The sequence below is a fragment of the Haplochromis burtoni genome, unplaced genomic scaffold, assembly GCF_018398535.1.
Source record: "Haplochromis burtoni strain Fernald_Lab_line unplaced genomic scaffold, NCSU_Asbu1 Contig_1595, whole genome shotgun sequence".
NCBI classification, from domain to species: domain Eukaryota; kingdom Metazoa; phylum Chordata; class Actinopteri; order Cichliformes; family Cichlidae; genus Haplochromis; species Haplochromis burtoni.
In genome coordinates, this window is record NW_024583956.1 from 9,036 (window position 1) to 18,061 (window position 9,026).

Genomic DNA, 9,026 nt, shown 5'->3' on the forward strand with positions numbered 1-9,026 from the left:
TCGTCGCTGGATCGTTGAGCCATCAGCGTCAGTCGTCCTGTATTTTGTAAAGTCAGTTTGTGAGCATGTCTGAACCAGGAGACTAATGGTTTTTTTCTGCCTGTGTATAGTTTGCCTCTGGACCTGTTTTTTTCCTGTGCATGGCGACTGAGCGGGAGCAAGAGATATAGCGGAAAGGAGAGGAGATGTGCGAGGGCTGAATGGAAACCTTCCCTTCCTGGACTCCTGCCTCTTTCACTCCTGGACCCTGGAACCCCGGCCCCTTTTTCCCTTGACACCATTATGTGTATATATGAATTCCACTGTGGGGGGACACTGTAAATAAATGCACCTTTTGAAGACACTAGTGGTCTGCGCGTGAGTCCGATCTACGAAACATGACACATACTCTATACCCCAGGTCCAGGTACCCTCGCCCCCAGAGGGGGAAACAGAACCCAGACCCAAGAGATGTTACCCTTCCCCCCGGGGTGGAGGCAAGCAGACCGTCCCAGGCTCCGCAGCAGCAGGGAGGCTAATCGGACAGCCAACATCTCCTCCAAGCCCCCCGCCCCGATGGCTAGCAGAAAACGGGGGTGTGTGAAGACCCCATAACTCCCTCCTCCCGCTCATGTGTAGTGTTGCTGCGTGTTGTTCTAAAGTGCATTTAAAACAAGGGAGAGCCTGGTGCTGCTGCCAGAGAGCAGCAGGTGTTAGCATGGCCCCTCCCGAGAACCCCCAATGTCTACATGGATTTAAAATTGAGAGGTGGGCACCAGCGCCAGAGGTAGGTTTGCGTACACAGACCATCCACTGGATGCCGTTAACGTGCCCACCCTCAAGGCCCTATATATATGTGTGTGTTATGAGAGTGTAAGTAATGTGGATGTCTAAGTTGTGAGATAAAATTGAGGCACAGGTGGCCAGAAGGGGACAGAGGGGGGGGAATGTCTCCCCTGCACCCTCGTGACACACCCGCACCCCAAGGCCCTACCTGTGTGGGTGAGTGTGGTGGAGCGGGAAGAGGGAGGTAGCCGGGGAGCATGTGCGCCCTCATTTGGTGGGTGTGCAAGAAAAGTCATCCTGTCACACAGCAATGCCTACATAAATCACAGCACTCTGCTTAAAATAATAATGTTTAGTGAAGCAGGTGAAGCAAAGGGCTGCTTTTAATAGGCTGGGAGACCCAGGTGTGCTGCTTTAGCTGCTGAGCCTCTTATGACAGAACAGCGGAGAGTGGTAAGAAGGGAGGAGGGGGTCTGGCTGTGTTTGTGAACGATAGATGGTGTAACTCTGGGCATTTCTCTATCAAAGAGACGCTATGCTGTAAGGACATTGAGCTGCTAGCGGTTAGCATGAGACCGTACTATCTACCACGAGAGTTTACACACGTGATTATGATAGCTGTGTATGTCCCGCCCTCTGCTAACGCTGCAGCAGCCTGTGAGGTCCTGCACACTGTAACCAGCAGACTCCAAACACAGCACCCTCAGGCCCTTTTCCTGATCTCTGGGGACTTTAAAGATGATGTAACCATTTAATTATGGTTACATCATTAATTATGTAATTAATTATGCAAAATGCAAAACGCTCAGCTGTGTCTCCAATCAAAGCTCTGTAACTTCAGAGGTGATGTTCATATGTTGACTAATGGTTTTCTTTCATTTTTGATGTACTGCAGAATATTTGTATAAAATCCAGGCCAGGAAAATCTCCTTCATGTGTTTCTGTGTTTTGTCTTCAGCTACGTTGACACAAAGGCCTCTGCTGTGACGCTCACACCTTTGATAAAGTCTGGAGAGTGTCAGCTTCCTGTTTATAGATACAAAAATATGTAATGTTGTGAACTCTGGCCGCAGCGGCGCAAGAAAAAGGAGAATTACGGGAAGCACTCACAACAGGTAAAATCAAAATAACAAAGTAAAGTAGGATAAAATAAAAACAACAAAAGAACAACACAATATACTTCCCCGTACTGTTACTGCTAACCTCTGTTAACCTAGTAACTCTTACCTTCTAACTGACAGCTGGTCAATAAACGAGCTCCATAAACGCTCCATATTCACCTTTACATGGAATATAAAGGGAAAAGAAGAAACACAGTGCTGTGTCAGCGTTAGACATATAGATATATCCTTGCTTTTAATACATTTGAAGGTGGGTGGGAGAGGTGCTTCTCCGCGTAGTCTACGGTCTCTTTGGGATCGGTAAAGCTTTTCCTCACATCACCATGGGTCACTAACAGCTTTGCAGGGTATAGCAGTCTGTACCTGACGCCGGTCATCCCACGTAGTCTTCCTCTCATATTTGCAAATGCGGCTCTGCGTTTCCAACAGAGGGAGGGAAATCTGGGAGGATGTTTATTTTAAAAACCCTTATACATCAGGTTCTTGTTCTCTGCAGCTTTCAGCAGAATCTCCTCACCAATGTGGTAGTAGTGCAATCTCAAGATGATGGGCCGAGGAAGATGACTTTGTTTGGGACGCTGGCGATTCGCTCTATGTGCTCGATCGATGAGGCTTCTCCTCGAGAGATAGCGCCTCCGCCAACAGGTGTGAACCAACTCAGTCATCTTGGGTCCCTCTGTGCCTTCTCCTGCAGTTCTTAAATGATTCCTCCTGGAGCGCCTCAAGAGCTCCACATCTCTCATCTAACTTCTTTACCTCCGCAGACAAACGCTCCACAGTGGCCTGGAGAGTGGCGATGGTGTCAGAGTGGTTCGAGGCACAGTCCTGCAGTTCAGTCAAAGTGTTATCATGCCTGGCCACGTCGCTTTTTATGTCCGAAATTGAGGGCTGGATGCTCTGGTTCAAGGATGATATCTCGCCTCCTATGGTGGTAGAAATCTCTAATATGCAAGTGTCCAGTGCTAGTTAGTTAGTTCTAGTTCTAGTGGTTAGTGGGGCTTTATTTGATGATTCTAGTGTGTGTTACATTGTTGTCATATTGTTGAGTCGCAGAGCTGCACAGTGTTACAGTTTCTGTAGAGTCTGGTATAAGGAACTCAGATCCCTCTGTGAATAATGTTCACTGAAACTGATCTGTAGTTAATGAACTAGTCAGGATTTACACTAGAGAACGTTTCTGCCATTACATGGCCTGTATTTGTAGAGCGCTTTACTCGTCCCTAAGGACCCCAAAGTGCTTTTTTGCCCAAGGACACAACGACCGAGACTGTCCGAGCCGGGGCTCGAACCGGCAACCTTCCGATTACAAGACGAGCTGCCAACTCTTGAGCCACGATCGGCCCACATATTGTTGTCTTTTGTTGCAGACACCAAGTGTTGAGATCCTGTCTCAACCTCCTACATTCTTCCAGCAGGTTACACATTATTTTTGTATTTGGAATCAAATATATGTGTCAGTTGGGCCTAGTGCAGGGGTCAGCAACCTTTAACACCCAAAGAGCCTTTTGGACCCGGTTTCCACACAAAGGGTCAGGGTTCGGGAAAACACTGGGAGCCGCAAATACTTTGTGACATCTAAAATGAAGATAACACTGTGTATATTGTTTTTACCTTTATGCTTTGTGTGAACAACTACAGTGTGTTGCTTATGAAATCCATGAAGTGCTACAGAGAAAATTACATTTGATTTATGTAATGAACACATTTTGAGCTCTTAAAGAAACATAACAAAGGAAAGCTGAACTACAATGATCCATGTAGCAAACACAAACTGTTATATCGCCTTTGGGCTTTTGGAGCCTTGACCTGACTTTTAAAAAATAATTGGAAAAAAGCTCTATGCTGCTACAAAATGAAAAATAGATATTTGCAAAATTCTGCCCAAGTATGTATTTTACCTGGTTACTGCGTGTGGTGGGCGTGGTCTGCAGCGCCGCTGCAGGGGAGGCGGACGCACCTGAGCGGCACCCGCAATCACGCCTTAACGTCTGTGCTCTCTCTGCTGTTGTTGGTGTGTGTCGGGCTGTGAGCTGCAAAGCTACAGCCGGCTGTGTGCGCACAGCAACCGTGTGTGTAAAGTGGTCAATAAAGAGATGCTGAAAAGCGCGTTCATGCAAACATCGTCGGGTCTGCCGTGATATGTTTACAACGGGACTTCTGCTCCTGAACCTCTGCGCACAGCGTCTGCAGGTCGGGGCTGTACGAAGTCACTTTATCTCTACAGGACTGTAAGCTGTCGTCTGTGAGGCGTGAGCGTGTTTGTTTGAACACAGTTCACGGTGGAGCTGCTGACATAATGTGGATCCGAAGATCCATAACTGGCCTACCTGGGGCTGAAAGTCTCCATAAATGCAGGCGTTTCGGCGGCTACACCGGCTTCCACGAGTGTGACGCTTATTTTGAGAAAATAATAGAATATAAATGTATTTTTATATTTCAATATCACAATAATCTTCCAATGTAGAACTACAAGTTAAAAAAGAACTAACATAAATCAAATCCACTTCAGCTAAATCCTTCTCATTTATTTCCATCTTACATGCTGTGACTGCAGCCATTCCCACATCTCTGTGAATGGGACTCATGGACATGGATCAGTGGTTGTTGATCAATGGTCCTGAGAATCTGCATAATTAAGATGAAGGAACGGAGCTCCCAGCCCATCGTTCCTGCAGCTGCAGGTTTCAGTCTTTATGCAAATGTCCTGTTTGTAAGACTGAAACCTGCAGCTGAGACTGAAGACGTCACCTGATGATGACGACACGTTTCTCCCACAAAACGCTGCGTCCAGATGAACAGAAGCAACAGACTCACTTTCCTGGATGATGGAGATGCATCAAGACTTCATTGTGTGTTACTTCTCATTCAGCACAGACACATTATTCCTGTCAGGTCATGTCAGCTGTCACTCAGTACAACTGTGAACAACACAAACTTCTCTTCAATGTGTCACAGAAACACTAAGTGTGAGAGCCTGTATGACACACAGGACAGACTGGAAGCTCTGCTGGCTGCACAGCACTTTGTAGCAGTTTTCCAACATGTCCTCCACCCGTGATGTCAGTGGTGGGACCCCAGTCACAGCACTCAGCACCACCTCCTTTAAATGGATTTATAGCAGTTCCTCCCGTTACTCGGTGCAACGCTTCTTAAATGTGTTTTTGCAGGATAAAACACAGCAGGTGGTGTAGAGAGGACGTCAGCTGACGGAGCAGAGGGAGGCAGACTGTGGATAAATGACAGAGTGAGAGGAGAGCAACCATGACAGAAGCACAGGTGTGGCAGATAGAAGTGGCTTTATAGACACTTATTGTCAGTCCTCGTGCATGCTGTGGAAATAAGTGTCTGTGTCATGAGGTGACATGTGAGCTTATCTTTGGTCAATAAAGCTGAACGACCAGTTTTCACTTTGCTTCTTACGCTTGTTTAGTGACGTCTGGGTTTCTGTGGAGCCCGAATTTTGATGAGTTCTGGTGAAATCATCTGAGATCATCTGAGCATCGGTGAAGAGTCAGCAGAGAAAGTGTGGGACAGAAGTTTGCTTTGGACACATGGACTGAAATCAAAAAGGAACAAACAGGATTTCCAATGGACAGTATGGAGAAGTGAAAGTACACAAAGGCTGTGCTGGAACACGTGTGTTACACTTTTTGACAGCTGAGAACAAAACACAATATTTTGCATCATCCCGGTGCATTTCAGACCCAGCAACACGCTCAGACAAAAACTGGTTCACCCGAAAGACAAAACGCCAAAACACAAACTTAACAATGTGGTGTATGCTGTACAGTGCAGCGAGGAATGCTCAGACCTCTACATTGGAGAGACCAAACAGCCACTTCACAAGCGCATGGCACAACACAGAAGAGCCACCTCCACAGGACAAGACTCAGCAGTCCATCTGCATCTTAAGGATAAAGGACACTCTTTCGAGGATGCCAATGTTCACATTTTGGACAGAGAGGACAGATGGTTTGAAAGAGGAGTGAAAGAAGCCATCTATGTCCACTGTGAGCGACCATCTTTGAACAGAGGCGGGGGTTTACGACACCAACTCTCTGCCATCTATAATCAGTGTTTGAGATCCCTTCCCAACGCCTAGCGCCCACTCACATCCTGGGCCATCTGATCTCAGGAATTCGCATGACAAGGTGGGACCAGGTTTCACAATGAACATCACCCGAAACTCTGGCTGATTGGGACCCACACCCAGTTTCACACCTTGGCTCAGGCGATTAGAGGATCATCAGGGGGTCCTTTTGTCCCTCTGTGGGGGGAACTCCCACTAGGTTTATATCTGGGACTCTCCACCATTTGACCTTAGAACTGAAGAAGCTTCTCGGATGAGAGGTGAAACGTCTTCAAGTAACTTAAAGAAGTCCAGACGCTTTTCTTTGCAAGCTCCTTTGACTACGATGACCTGGATGACTGAGAACCTTCACAGAGTATTGGTAGGTTGTGCATCCAAGGGTTAAATACTCTAGGAACAACAAGTAGGCCTGCAGTGTGAGAGCAAAGTGCTCTAATAGGGTGATATGGTACTATAACAGGGGTCCCCAACTCCTGGACTCCGGTCCAAATCCAGACCCCAAGAGGATTTTGTCCGGATCACAAAGCAGTTTCTCATTTACCGCGTAGTTGGATATTTTCTTCCTGCCGGCTGCCGTGGCTGACTTTTGAACTGGCGCGACACGCAGCTATGCAGGTTAGCATCATGCTGGTCCACTCTCCCAGCCAGCTGTTGGCGGTAATGCACCACCAACTGCCAATAAAACGACAAAGAAGAACAAGCTATGTGGGTGTGCGGGTTGATAGGTTACTATCTTGGGCGCTTGCACTTGCTGAGTGGATGAGTAAAAGAAGATGGCTTTGTCAAAAATACTTATAAAGTTATAAAGAGTGGAAGTCTGAAGAGCTGTTATGAAATCAAACATAAGAACTTCAACCAAAGCTGTGCGCCTGGGTCTGACGGTAGAACAAGAAGAATAAATGAGGTATGAGCGGCTACACGGCTGATAACAGTCTGTGACAGCACAACAGCATACGAGTGTTCACTGTGAGCACGGTGGATTTTAGGAGGACACAAAAAGACTTTCACTGACTGGAAAATGATAAAGAGTGAAAGGAAGCTGCAGCAGAAACACTTTTTAGTTTGGAAGAGAAACAATGTAACACTTTTAGATGGAAACAAAGTAAAGTGCAACAATTTACCTTCAATAAAAAATAAATTACATCCTTACTAAAACTATAAACATTTGAACCGTTTGATACTGAAAAATAAAATGAAATAAACTCCATAAACAATCAAAATGAATTCAAACTGATCAGCAACATTAACTCAGGAGCACAATATATGAAACACTTTAACCTACAAAACAAAAACGAATCAAACAGTTTGTGCTGATTTCTTTCTTTGATCAAAATAACAAAGTCAGCATTAATGGCTCCGACGAGCACGTTTTGCAGTGCACAGCTTTTCAAAGCAGCTTTGAAGCAGGATCCTGCAGCTCTCAGCTCCTGCTCAGTGTTTAGCTGGGACCTGGACTTGGTCTGCAGCAGCAGCAGAGAAGCCTCACAAAGATGAGACTAAAGGAAGAAGAACGCCCAGAGCCTGCTGCCCTCAGAGTGGATACTGCTTCTCTACACTCAGCCAGAATCCACTCAGTGTCTGTGATGTGAACTGCAGTCTCAGTGTGGAGTCAGACGTCAATGAACTGGTTCTGCTCTGCAAAGCTGAAACCAGTTGGAGCTGGTCATGCTGGGAACTGTTTTCATGGAAGTCCTTTTAAAAGTATCCCATCAGTGATGAAATATGCTGCTTGATATATGGAGTCACTGAGGCGGCATCATCGTCAGTAGTGTCAACAAATTCATGCAGGTTCTCCAATGAATCTGTGTCTCCTTCATCGAGTCTCCTGCCCCACACTGCAAGCTTTCAGTGACAGAGCTGATCTTGTGACCTGAGGGAGGTTTTTATCTTTCCCTTGAAGCTGTAGATTTACTTCATTTCCAAATATGTCACTCAGGTAGGCCAGTTTTGCCAGGAAGCTCTCATCACTAACTCTGCGACTTCATACTTGTGCTCCTGCTCCAAAAACATCTGATCTGCTCTCTGAGCTCAAAAACTCAGGACAAGACTTTTCCTGGTGACAGCCGCCTGGCTTCACTGTGAAACAGCACAGCTTGATGTTCGGCTCCATCTCCTCACAGACAGCAGAGACACTCTTGTTTTTACTGGTCTGGTCTTTATAAAACCGACTACACCAATAATTTCAGTCATAACCTCACTGAATTCAGAGGAAAGCTGCTCTCAGTGTGAAACACTCCAGCAGAGGGCGCTGTTAAGTCCTTATTGTAACACAGTTACTGTGTGCAGTTAGACTTCATACATAATCTGCACTTATTTCCATCAGACATGCTGTCAGTAAATGATTGGTTTCTATTGATTCTACTTCCTGTTGACTAGTTTGATGACAGTGAAACAATCACAGCTGATTGTGTGATGATGTAAACTGTCACTGTTACATTCAGTGTGTGTGACATAATGTTAGTGCAGGCTGATAACAGCCTGGTTCTGTTAGAAACACATGAACGTGTCCATAGATCAGTGTGTGTTTAACATGAGAGCTTCAGCCCTGCTGATGTGTTAAATAAAGACATGCAGGAAAACTGATGAGACTCTGAAATAACTCTTTATATTTATAATGTAACTCTGCATCAAAAGAACAACAAAGGATCCCAGACAGGTTTCTGTGAACAAAGACCATTCTGATGTTTCTGTGTTTCTAACAGTTTGACATTATTAGTAAACAGACTGCAGTGAGCAGCATTTATAAAGAGCTTATATATAAAGATATGACAGCTGTTTGACAAGTTTATCACTCTGTGTTTGGACCTGATCAGTCCAGCTGTTTACTTGAAATATGTTCATTTTGGGGTGGGTACAGTTTCCTCTGCGGTGGGGTAGGGTGGGCTGCCCCGGGTCCTGTGGGGCTTGGCAGTGCTACCGTAGGCCCCGGTCTGGATGGACCTGGGCTCCCTTGCCTTGGTGGGTACCAGAGGACGGGGGTGCCTACTGGGGTCAGCGGGGGAGCTGGCCCTAGGGAGGGGCATCCTCCCCTCCCTCCTTTTCCTCCCCAT

At 46.2% G+C, this 9,026-nt stretch overlaps 1 long non-coding RNA gene across 1 annotated transcript; it reads right to left on the minus strand.

The window, feature by feature from the left end:
* Positions 1 to 4,390: 4,390 nt before the first annotated feature.
* Positions 4,391 to 5,579, minus strand: LOC121813376. Its single transcript, XR_006053678.1, has 2 exons — positions 5,307 to 5,579; positions 4,391 to 5,112 (listed from the first exon to the last, which is right to left on the minus strand). It is a non-coding gene; the product is annotated as an uncharacterized LOC121813376 (long non-coding RNA).
* Positions 5,580 to 9,026: the final 3,447 nt, after the last annotated feature.